Below are 13384 nucleotides of genomic sequence, written 5' to 3'. Positions count from 1 at the left end.
CTTGTGTCACTCACCCCTCACTCTGTGTACCCACACTACCCAATCGTACCCAACTACTCCTGGACTTTGTTATTTGCACCTGTAGGTGGAGAAGTCTCTAGCAACCCTTGACACAGATACTGCAACAGGACCGGACGGAATCACCTCGCATGTCCCAAAAACTTGCTCTGCTGCTCTTGCACATCCTCTTTCTGCTCTTTTCATGCAATCATTTGCACTGGATATTCTTCCATCTGCTTGGAAATCAGTCAACATCACTGCATTACATACAAAGGTGCAAAAATTATTCCATCAACTACAGACCTCCCAGCTGACTTCCAATCAGCAAGATCATGGAATGTATCATCACGGTTCATATGAAATCATTCCTTTTCTCCAACAGCCTCATCTCAAATCATCAATTCTGATTCAGACCAGGTCACTCCACCTTGAACATGCTCCTTCAACTCACCCAACAATGGATGGAGGCCTACAATATCAGACAGGTCAGGGCCATCTCTCTCAACACGTCTCGAGATTTTATTACCTCCACCACCGAAGGTGAAGGAGGTTATGTTTTCACCCTTCTCTGTCTGTTTGTTTGTCTGCAGGATACCTCAAAAAGTTGTGGACGGATCCGGATGAAATTTGGTGGACAGGTTGGGTGTGTGACAAGGACGAACTGATTATATTTGATCTGATCCGGATCCGGACCAGACTTCGAGAATTTTTGAAGCGATTCTTCACCATTGAGAGATAGGGCTAAAAATGATATATAGCACAGTATCTCAAAGAGTTGTGGATGGATTTGGATGAAATTTGGTGGACACGTTGGTGTGTGACAAGGAAGAAATGATTCGATTTTGGTGAAGATCCAAATCTGGATACGAGAATCATTTAATTCTCAAAGTGATTTTTCACCATTGAAAGATAGGGCCAAAAGCGATACACAGCAAGATATTTCAAAAATGTATTGGGCCCAATATATTCTCGTGGATCAGGCATTACGTGGTGGAGGTATGTGCTCTACAGAGTGTCCTTCTTGTTACCTCCGCCACCGAAGGTGATGGAGGTTATGTTCTCACCCCTCACTGTTTGTTTGTCTGTTTTTTGGGGTGCGGGATATCTCAAAAAGTTGTGGACGGATCCAGATGAAATTTTGTGGACATGTTGGGTGTGACAAGGACAAACCGATTAGATTTTGGTGAAAATCCGAATCAGACTACTGGAATTTTTTCAGCGATTCTTCACCATGGACAGAAAAGGCCAAAAATGATATATAGCACGATATCTGAAAAATGTATTCGGCCCAATATGTTCTCATGGATCAGGCATTATGTGGCAGAGGTATGCACTCCACCGAGTGACCTTCTAGTTACAGTCTGATATGATGGATGCCTTGGCTCTCCAAACTCTGCCTATGGCATCCAAGGACAACTCTAGTCATTGTTGACTGACTTTTTCTACTGGCGTAGACAACATGTAGCTCTCAATGGAATCCGTTCATCTCCTCCCCCTCAAGGCTTGGAGCACCCGAAGGCATTGCTTTCGGTCCCATCCTCTTCCTTATCATCATCAACAATCTCCCTGAAAAATCCACTTGTCTCTTTCCTGATGACTCCACCCTCTGTAACATCCATCCCTCTCCCCAAGTTTCTGCAGGCGGTACATGGTCTGCCAACAACACCCTGTTGGTAAAACTCCCAAAAATGTAGAAACATTGCTCACCGACACTCATTTGTTCCTCTTTTTCACCACAACCAACTTCTACATTCCCATCAATATCATTCTTCACTCCAGGTCTTCAAGACAGCTGTTCACCACCATCTCAGATCATCCCCCATTCAAAACAACGATCGTTTCTACCCTCATTAACCCTCTCCAAGCCCAACTCTTTCCATCCCGAGTTAGTCCTTGAATTGCATTAAACTTGTCCACCCTACATGGTCTCTGAAAGCCCTCCGTCTGCACAGATTCATCGCTTATCCATGTCTCCCTCTTTTGGATGCCTCAACCCTGCCATCGGTGTGTCCCAACACCCCCCCCCCCCCCCCGTTCTCTCTCGCTATTGTTCAAGTGAAGTTACATCCTCATCCATTCTATGTTCTCGCTCCTCCACAAGGAAGTTGATTTAATAGAGCTCCATCTACCTATAATAATGGCAGTGTGCATATATTTGCATGCATGTCGGTTTCCTCCATAACTCCAAGACCATGAAACCTAGAGGCCCCAAACTTTGCATGCATGCCAAGGGAACCTGAGGAGTGCATGAATGAAAACTGGGTTGTTGTTCAAATTTAAACATGCCATTTCAAGATAATTTGGAGTGCGCTCATCATTCAAAAAAAATAAAAATAAGACAAATAAAATTTAAAATTACAAAAAAAACCCTATCTTTGTCAACCCACTGTCACGTCGCAAGGGTCTTAAGCCACAATTTTGGTTCGGCCAGCTCAACAATGCCTTGATTTGGAACAGGACACATCGGTTTCTGTACGATAAAGCGCTCAAATTTTTGGGGGTTTTTTGCCCACTTTCCTCAGGTCATTGGATGCCTGATCTTCATACCGATGAATCGCTCGATACATTACTTTTGTAAGTGCTCTAGTTTTCAAATTAGAGCTTGGAGCAATGAAATTTTGCCTAATCCCTTGCATTTTCTGATGCGATTTTCCCTCCTCCTCTGAGCTCCCAAGGTTAATTGTGCCAAAATTTTAATAGATCACATTTTTTTTAACCATGATGCACCTTACCAGGGGGGTTTTAAAAAAAAAAAAGTCATTTTCTCACAATTCACAACATACATATATACATATACATATACATTTCCAACCACTCACTGACTGACTCATTAATGTTCAGTACCTTCCGGGTGACATAGAAAGCTGAAATTTCACATGACAATGGACATCAAAGCCGATACACCGGGGATTTTTTTTTTTCTTTCTAAATCACAGAACCATTGGAAAGCATCTGTAAATGACAAAAAAGGCAAGTGAGGGATCCGAGACAATGGTGAAGCACGGGAATTTCATGTTCCGACGGACATCAAAGTCGATATATTGAGGAAAAAGAAAAAAAAAAAATCACAGAACCATCAGAAAGAGTCTGTAAATGAAAATATAAACAAAATGAAAAATAACAACAACAAACAAATGCAGGTGAGCAACCCAAGACAATGGGGATGCACAGTTCGTTATTGCTTACAATGTGTAAGCATACCCCGCTAGTAACTTAAAAACACACGAGTCACCACGCGATCTACCTCAGAGGGTGGATCCATATATACAATGCTTGATAAAAAGCACAAATTAATTCGGATTTCAACCTGGATACCGATACAATAGGTGAGATTGTGAGCTCCCATCATCAAATATGGCATCAGATGTGAAAAATAACTGTTAATCAAGACGTTACAACAATTGGAAAGATCGGCGAAGGAGTCACAAAGAAGGTGGGAGGACAAGGGGTGGGGTGGGTGGGAGGATGCAGGGGTTGATGTGGGATAAGGGAGGGGAAGAGGTGGGATGAAGGACAAGGCATTGCCTGGCAATGGCAGGTACCTTTGCGAGTTGTATGTAAAACTAGATTGGCACTGGGTGGAGTGCATACCTCTGCCAGGCTGAACAGTTTAGGATTTATATCCCACTAATAGGCCAGATAAAGAACAAAATCTAATGGATTTGTTCTCATCACATCACCAACTCATCGACCTTGTTTTGATATAGCTTGTCCACAACTTTTTTTAAATTATCATGCTATACCACGTTTTTGACCCCATTTCTAAAAAGGTGAAGAATCACTTCAACAAAAAAAAATAATCCAGCATCGAATCCATTCAACCTCTTCACACACCCGACCTGTCCACCAAGATTCGTTCAAATCCGGCCACAACTTTTTGAGACATCATGCTACATATATCGATTTTCACTCCATCTCTCAATGGTGAAGAATCACTTAAAAAATTATCAGATCTGGATCCAGATCTTCACCAAAATCTAATCATTGAGTCCTTATCACACACCCAACCTGTCTACAAAGTTTCATCGGAATCCATCCATTTCGAGAGAGATATCCTGCTCGCAGACAGATAGGGGTGAAAACATAACCTCTGTCCACCTTCGGTGGCAGAGGTAAAAATCATCGAATGTACACAGTGTATGGGATTTAAATCATTCACTATGTTCAGATGATAATAGTAGCATGTGAAGAGCCAATATTTTCGGGTTGTGTCCAAGTAAGGCCACACTGTCAGTACATTGGGCCAGCAGCTCATAGTGTGTGATTGATGGGCCACAGTATTTCAAGAAACTGCTGGCTGGTCAAAACGTTGAAAAGGAACCGATTTGGGCAGGTGAACACACGACACACACAGGTGAATACTTTGACACCTGGGAGGACTCCGTTCCACCTTCTGAAACCGACATATGAAGATAACCACCACTACCAACCGTTTAAGAGACTGAGAGATGTTTATTTCCTGCTCACACAAGTGAGTGGCCACAGTGGATATATACACACACACACACACACACACACACACACACACACACACACACACACACACACACACACACACAATGAAGACTCGCATTGACCAATTTATCACAGACTCACCGCATCTACACAAGACCGTAAGTCAAGCCTCGAACGTCCAAAGCTTTGAATCTGGAACCCTGGAACCGAAGTCAGAACACCCGGAACTTAACTCGGAACTTCGATTCTGAAGCAACACGAAGCCGAAGAGAAATGGAATAAAATAAATAAATAAAAACACACTTGGTCAGACAAAAACGGCTCACTCACCCAGGCGTCGCGCTCCAGGCAGCCAGTCACGGATTCGGGACTCGAACGGGGGTCTATCGGACGACGTCGAGAGAACGACCTCGGTTCCACAGTTCGAACCCTTTCCCGCAGTGCGTGCAAACAAAGGCACCTCGGAGCCACTCCATGAAACCAGCACAAATCAACCACATCAGAACATGGCTGGCTCTATGTAGCTCCCCAGCCGTCAGCTGTTCGCAGCTTCCGCTCGCCCCCTTTATATTTTTATTTTATATATTTTTACTTCCCCGTGGCTGTTCCGCTCGCTCTTCGGTCCTGAACGCATTCCATCCGAGGCGACGGCCCCGCGTAATAATGAGCGCGGAAAGCCTTGCGCTCCCAGGGGCCTGAACCCCGAGCCCCCCTCCTGGGGTTTCACTTGTCGCATCTTTTTTATTATTACGATTTTTCCCCCTTTTCTTTATCGTCATTCATCCATTTATTTATTTATTTGTCTCTGTCCAAAGCTTCACGCATCAACCCCACCCAGTGGCATCATCCTCTCACTGCACCCAATGGCGGGATTTTCACCACGGAAACCGGGTTCGAATCTCGACCGTGATGGGGTGATCGGCTTAGTGCCTCACACACTCCATCGAATAATAACCTTGTGATAAAATTCACAATCCACCTGACCACTTGAATTAAATCCCTCACAGGACCCGTAATCCGAGACACCATGTTCTGCTGCAGACTCAATAGATGGAGGATTTTCAGACCGATCCCATAATGCCATGCGCACCGCCATGTTGGTTGCATTCACTTCCCTGGCAACGGCAACATCAGTTGCTCAAATGCAATGGAAGGTTACGCTAATTATTTGGCCTCGTTTACCTTTTCTCGCTTGTTTAGCTTGCCAACCAACATGGCATCCGCGCACTGAAACTGCTGTCAGTATTTTAGAGTGACGTCATTGTTTATCTGTATCGTCGTGATTTGAATCCAGGGATCCAGGTAGAAGCTCGACACGTGGAGTAAACGTTGCACCAAATGCAGCTTGCATCCTCTCGGATGGGGATTGTGAAACCTGCTCTCCCGTTGAATTGCTCGGCGCTCCTTTTTGGACCTTCCACGTTGCCTTCGAAAAGAAAACAAAAAGTTAGACCGTTACCAAATATCTGTCGCATCTTCCTCAGATTGCCACGTCGTGTGGATGGGATTTCTGTCCTTCACCTCACCTGACATTCTAATCCAGACCTTATTTCCCCGATCCCAATCGGATTGAATGACGCGGATATTACCGAACTCCGAATCGATCGATGATTCCAGGTTTTTGTCAAAGTTCGAATAGTTTTGCCATTTTATTATAATATACGATCGATTAATGACCCAACGAAGAAGGTGACATTTTCATCAACAACGTACTTAATGGACGTATTCACTGGACACGATGTTCTGCTACGTACTTTATAGACGAACTCACGAGACATACCAAGTTCTGCTACGTACTTTATATACATACTCACGAGACATACCATGTTCTGCTACGTACTTTATATACGTACTCACGAGACATACCAGGTTCTGCTACGTATTTTATAAACGTACTCACGAGACATACCAGGTTCTGCTACGTACTTTATAAACGTACTCACGAGACATACCAGGTTCTGCTACGTACTTTATAAACGTACTCACGAGACATACCAGGTTCTTCTACGTACTTTATCGATGTACTCACGAAACATACCAGGTTTTGTTATGTACTTTATAGACGTACTCACGAGATATACCAGGTTTTGGTACGTATTTTATAGATGTACTCACGAGATATACCAGGTTCTGCTACGTATTTTAGAGACGTACTCATGAGACATACCAGGTTCTGCTACGTATGATATAGATGTACTCACGAGACATACCAGGTTCTGCTACGTATTTTATAGACATTCTCACGAGACATACCATGTTCTGCTACGTATTTTATCGATGTTCTCACGAGATATACCAGGTTCTGCTTCGTACTTTATAGACGTACTCACGAGACATACCATGTTCTGCTACGTATTTTATAGACGTACTCACGAGACATACCATGTTCTGCTACGTATTTTATAGACGTACTCATGAGACATACGATGTTCTGCTACGTATTATATAGACGTACTCATGAGACATACGATGTTCTGTGACGTATTTTATAGACGTACTCACGAGATATACCATGTTCTGCTACGTATTATATAGACGTACTCATGAGACATACCATGTCCTGCTACGTATTATATAGACGTACTCAGGAGACATACCATGTTCTGCTACGTATTATATAGACGTACTCAGGAGACATACCATGTTCTGCTGCGTCTTATATAGACGTAATCATGAGACAAACCATGTTCTGCTTTGTACTTTATATACATTCTCACGAGACATACCATGTTCTGCTACGTATTATATAGATGTACTCATGACACATGCGATGTTCTGTGACGTATTTTATAGACGTTCTCACGAGACATGCCATGTTCTGCTACGTATTATATAGACGTACTCACGAGACATAACATGTTCTGCTACGTATTATATAGACGTACTCATGAGACATACGATGTTCTATGACGTATTTTATAGACGTACTCACGAGACATACCATGTTCTGCTACATATTATATAGACGTACTCACGAGACATACCATGTTCTGCTACATATTATATAGACGTACTCATGAGACATACGATGTTCTGTGACGTATTTTATAGACGTACTCACGAGACATACCATGTTCTGCTACGTATTATTTCGACGTACTCATGAGACATACCATGTTCTGCTACGTATTATACAGACATACTCACGAGACATACGATGTTCTGTGATGTATTTTATAGACGTACTCACGAGATATACCATGTTCTGCCACGTATTTTATCGACGTACTCACGAGACATACGATGTTCTGCTACGTATTATATAGACGTACTCATGAGACATACGATGTTCTGTGACGTATTTTATAGACGTACTCAAGAGACATACCATGTTCTGCTTCGTACTTTATAGACGTTCTCACGAGACATACCATGTTCTGCTTCGTACTTTATAGACGTTCTCACGAGACATACCATGTTCTGCTACGTATTTTATCGACGTACTCAAGAGACACACCATGTTCTGCTTCGTACTTTATAGACGTTCTCACGAGACATACCATGTTCTGCTACGTATTATATAGACGTACTCATGAGACATACCATGTTCTGCTACGTATTATATTGACGTACTCAAGAGACATACCATGTTCTGCTTCGTACTTTATAGACGTACTCACGAGACATACCATGTTCTGCTACGTATTTTATCGACGTACTCAAGAGACACACCATGTTCTGCTTCGTACTTTATAGACGTTCTCACGAGACATACCATGTTCTGCTACGTATTATATAGACGTACTCATGAGACATACCATGTTCTGCTACGTATTATATTGACGTACTCATGAGACATACCATGTTCTGCGACGTATTATATAGACGTACTCATGAGACATACCATGTTCTGCTACGTATTATATTGACGTACTCATGAGACATACCATGTTCTGCGACGTATTATATAGACGTACTCATGAGACATACCATGTTCTGTAACGTATTTTATAGACGTACTCACGAGACATACCATGTTCTGTGACGTATTATATAGACGTACTCATGAGACATACCATGTTCTGCTACGTATTATATTGACGTACTCATGAGACATACCATGTTCTGTGACGTATTATATAGACGTACTCATGAGACATACCATGTTCTGTGACGTATTACGGTTGTGGAAATTCGCAAACCACCATTCAGGTCCCGTAGGTGAGATCTCTCAAGTACATGTGTAGTTAGCCCAAATCCGTTTTCTCGAGGGAATTTATGTGATCCATCCGGGCTGCGACGCTTTGAGCAAGTCGTTTTTCTTTCCCTATCTTTTATTTAAAACGGACGAAAACTGCCAACGATGCTGGTGGGTTTTTCGCGCCATTCTTCTCCGCGCTTGGTGTGAGGGAGGAGAAGGGGGAGTGGCAGCTCGCCGCCGATTGGTGGATGACCAGCGTGAGGTCGTCGGGGTGAGGGAACGCCCCTCTTCGAGAACCCTCTCAAATGAGGGTGGAGCCAAAAACGGGGGCGGAGTGAAGGGCGGAGCCCCGGGGGATAAAAAGTCAGACACGGAAGGAGCGCTGTTGTTGCTCTTGCTCTCTTCCTGTCTTCCGGCTCGCTCATCCTCTTCTCTTCCTGGTGGCCGCTGGCCTGGTCTTTTGTGGGGCGGTCCCGAGACCCCGCTGGCGGGACGGAGCGTCGGCCATTCCCCACACCGCGACCTCGAGCAACAACGTTTCCCCCCCCCCCCCTTCTATCCGCGCTGGGATAGCGCCGGAAACTCCGTCCGTGGCGTCGAGCGGCCAACACGTGCCGGCGCGAAGCACGCCGGAGGACTCGCCTACCCCGCCAGGGCACGGAGTCGCGGCCAGGTGTGATCATGTCGACGGATGTGGGAGAGGGACTCGACGGCCCAAAGGGAAGTCACCATTTTCTTTTCGGGGTTTTTGTATGGATCTTGTGGTGCCGTGTCTTGTAAAGTAGAACTGTGTGTTTCCGTGTGTCGGTCTTATTCTGTTGTAGCTCTGCATTGTTGCTTTTGTTTGGGTTGATATATATATGGATTTTGACTGTTTGGCTGTATATGTGTGCTCTCCGTGTGTCGTGTAAATAAAGTGCTTGCATGTTGAACTGTGCCCGTTTCGCTTCATCTCTTTCCTTTTAATTGACCCTCCATCCTGCTTCACGTAAAAGGTTCGTAGTGGGCTTAATACGCCCGATGATTAATCGGAACCGTCGAGGCCGACGATAACACCGCTCGGTTATCACTGTAGCACGGAACAGACCGCTTAAGCGGTTCGTGTCCGGACTCAGCCTGCTGCGAGGTACGATCGCCCGGTCGACCATCCGCGCAGGTACTTAGGTCGATCGAATTTGGCGAGCAACCCTATCCTGCGCGGGTGGGCAATTGGCACGGTCGTGGTGGGGTTAAACCCCCACCCGTGACTAGCTCCCGGTGTTGTTCCGAGAGGGTCACGACAGAATTGTCCGTTCCGGTGGGCGAGGCGGCTGCCATTCGAGTCGAGCGGCCGCGAATTCGCAACAGTATTATATAGACGTACTCACGAGACATACCATGTTCTGCTACGTATTTTATAGACGTACTCACGAGACATACCATGTTCTGCTATGTATTTTATCGACGTACTCACGAGACATACCATATTCTGCTACGTATTATATAGACGTACTCACGAGACATACCATGTTCTGCTACGTATTATATAGACGTACTCATGAGACATACCATGTTCTGCTACGTATTATATAGACGTACTCAAGAGACATACCATGTTCTGCTACGTATTTTATAGACGTACTCAAGAGACATACCATGTTCTGCTACGTATTTTATAGGCGTACTCAACAGACATACCATGTTCTGCTACGTATTTTATAGACATTCTCACGAGACATACCATGTTCTGCTACGTATTTTATAGACGTTCTCAAGAGACATCCATGTTCTGCTTCGTACTTTGTAGACGATCTCACGAGACATACCATGTTCTGCTTCGTATTATACAGATGTACTCACGAGACAAATCATGTTCTGCTTCGTATTATATAGACGTACTCACGAGACATACCAGGTTCTTCTACGTAGTGTAGACAAGGGTTCGGGGAGGCAGACTGCACTTGAGAGCCAGTTATACCCATCGGGCAGGGAGGGCATCGTTTTTAAAAAACAATGTTTTTTTGTCGGTTCGTCAATGAGTATCAGCAGAAATGTTGTGGTGGTCACGAAAAAACAAATGTTAGCTTCGATCGTGCTCGTCTGCTTTCCTCAGTCCCTCTCTAATTTTTAATATTCCTCTCAGCTTTACGTGCATCTCACCCCTCTGTCGGTGTTCTCTCAGAATGTCCGCTCCGACCGAGACGCTCGTTCCCGCCCTTTTTCATGCTGGATGAGCCTGAACTTCTTCTTCTTCTTCTTCTTCTTCTTCTTCTTCTTCTTCTTCTTCTTCTTCTTCTTCTTCTTCTTCTTCTTCTTCTTCTTCTTCTTCTTCTCCTTCCTCCTCCAGGCTTGTGCATGATCCTTTGATGTACTTTTTTATCTTGTAAGTTATCAATTATAATGCTATAGTTTATAAAATTAAATTTTGAAATCACAGCGTCGTTTATGAGAATTATTACGAAAAAGATCTTACCTGTAATCGGTAAAAAAATTCCTCTTCTTCCTCTTCACTCATTGGTTCTCCTCAGATTTTTTTTTTTAATCCGATAAATTATAATATAAAAAAAAATAAATTATAATGTCATCCTTTCTAACCTTAATTTTGCACACTTAAATTTTTTAACTACAGTATCATTTCTGAGAATCATCACGAAAGAATCGAACCCACAAAAAGCTGTGAAAAAGCTCCTATTCTTCCTCTTCACTCATATGTTCTCCTCAGATCTGGTTTTTTTTTTAAAAAATCTAATCAGTCATAATATAAATTATACATTTTAATGTTACACTTTTATAAACTTAATTTCGTACACTTAAATTTTGAAATCACAGGATCATTTATCAGAATTATCACAAAAGAATCTTATCTGCACCAGATGAGAGAATCTTCCATCAAAAGTCTCTGTTGTGGGAATGGAGTTCACTTTGGAGCGTCCATGGCATCTTTGAACCGCGCATATGAACATATGAGAACCTGCGTACTCGTTACGTGAACCCCTGGTTAGAGGTAAAGCTATTAGGGCATGAGATAATATTCGTACAGGAGGATAAATCAACAATATCATAACACTACTAAAAGGGTGTGCGTGCGTGTGTGCGTGTGTGCGTGTCGTTGATTGGTATCTACATGTGTGGGTTTCAGAATGTGGAGTGGAGTGCTCCCTGGGCGGGCTCATAATGTCCACCTTCATCTTGGAAAGGGGGTCACAATTCCTGGACCAAGCTGTGAAGTTTTCTGTTCTCAAAGTTTTGTGCCGAGGGCTCTCTTCAGGATCGTTACTGAGCCCAGAACAGCTTCCAACTGGAGGTCGTTACCTTCGCCACCGAAGGTGAAGGAGGTTATGTTTTCACCCCAGTTTGTTGGGTGGTAGCTAGACTACCCTTAGGCCAAAAAAAAAAATGTTGCATTGGCGTAACGGGTCACTGAAAAATAGGGTAGGTCGGTCGGGATCTTTTTTTTATTTTTTATTTTTTTCCTAATAAATCCCTCCCAAAATCTCCCCCGGCTCGAGTACCACCCTTTTTGTCGGCGGGTTCTGTCCGAAACACTTCCGGGTTTTTGCGATCGCGATCGCAATCAACAAGATACTTGAAAACGATAGCAAAACAACAAAAATAGCAATAAAATAGGGTCGGCAAAATTTTTCGATAGCAAAAAAACAAAAAAAAAACGTAGGGTCGGCGGAATTTTTAGGGTCGGGCGGGTTACGCCAATGCAACATTTTTTTTTTTTGGCCTTATTCTCAGGTTTTCCATCTGTCTGTGTCTGTTTGTTTGTATGTAATGGACAGCTCTGCAGGCCAGAGGAGTCAACCGGTTTTGATGAAACTTTACTGGAAGGTTCATACCAGGATCTAGTTGTATGCTTTTGAGCAGCGTACCGTTGCCTAGCAACGGGACTTTGAAAATTTTGAAAAAAATCCTAAAATTGTTTTTTCGAAAATAAAAAATCGCCTTCCGCGCTTTTATGCGCACTATAATCAACCTCTTTGTCAAAACATTTCAGCCAGATCCGTCAAAAACTGTTTGACCACTACGCAATTATATTATTATATGCTTTCACCCCAACATTCGCGTTCGGATTCCCGAACGTAGGGTTAGGGAATCGAACACAAATGATGAATGGACAGTTGCTCGTCATGTTCCTATAACATGGAACAACGAAAGGAAAAAATGCCATCTGATGTGTTCTCTTATCTACATATTTCAAATTCGCCTTAGTCTCGCGACCACCCATGTCACCTACCGGCTTGTCTGTTTGTCTGTGTACAGAATATCTCAAAAAGTTGTGAACGGATCCGGACGAAATTTTGTGGACAGATTCGGTGTGTGACAAGGACGAACTGATTCGATTTTGGTGAAGATCCGGATCCAGATCCGGCGACTAGAATTTTTAAGTGATTCTTCACCATTGAGAGATAGGCCAAAAATGATATGTAGCACGATATCTTAAAAAAGTTGTGGACGGATTCGGACGAAACTTGGTGGACACATTGGATGTGTGACGAGGAAGAATTGATTGAATTTTGGTGAAGATTCGGATCAGGATCCAACAATTTTTTAAGTAATTCTTCATCATTGAGAGATCGGGCTAAACTAATATATGGGACGATGTCTCTAAAAGTTGTGGACGGATTCGGATGAAAGTCGGTGGACAGGTTGGTTGTGTGCTAAGGAGGAAATTATTTGATTTTGGTGACGATCCGAATCTGGATATACGATAATTATTTATTTTATAAAGTGATTTTTCATCGTTGAGACAGAGGGCCAAAAACGATATACAGCATGATATTTAAAAATGTATTGGGCCAA

General features: G+C 43.3%; 1 protein-coding gene across 3 annotated transcripts in view; it reads right to left on the bottom strand.

Annotated features, from left to right (window-relative positions):
• ZSWIM8 (zinc finger SWIM-type containing 8) overlaps positions 1–5234 on the bottom strand; it is a 273025-nt gene extending 267791 nt beyond the window's left edge. The window contains exons 1-2 of one of the 3 annotated variants that reach the window (XM_085863632.1): positions 4786–5234; positions 4597–4655 (exon numbers count right to left, since the gene is read on the bottom strand). The gene's annotated coding sequence lies outside the window, so the exon portion shown is untranslated. The remainder of the gene's footprint in view (positions 1–4596; positions 4656–4785) is intronic. The other 2 variants (XM_085863633.1, XM_085863635.1) reach the window with 2 other exon arrangements.
• Positions 5235–13384: the final 8150 nt, after the last annotated feature.

The sequence above is a fragment of the Eptatretus burgeri genome, chromosome 18 (genome assembly GCF_056783735.1).
Source record: "Eptatretus burgeri isolate ZD-2024b chromosome 18, Ebu_testis_v1, whole genome shotgun sequence".
Taxonomy (NCBI): Eukaryota; Metazoa; Chordata; class Myxini; order Myxiniformes; family Myxinidae; genus Eptatretus; species Eptatretus burgeri.
Note: the sequence above shows the minus strand (reverse complement) of the source record. Positions and strands in the feature narration are given on the sequence as shown.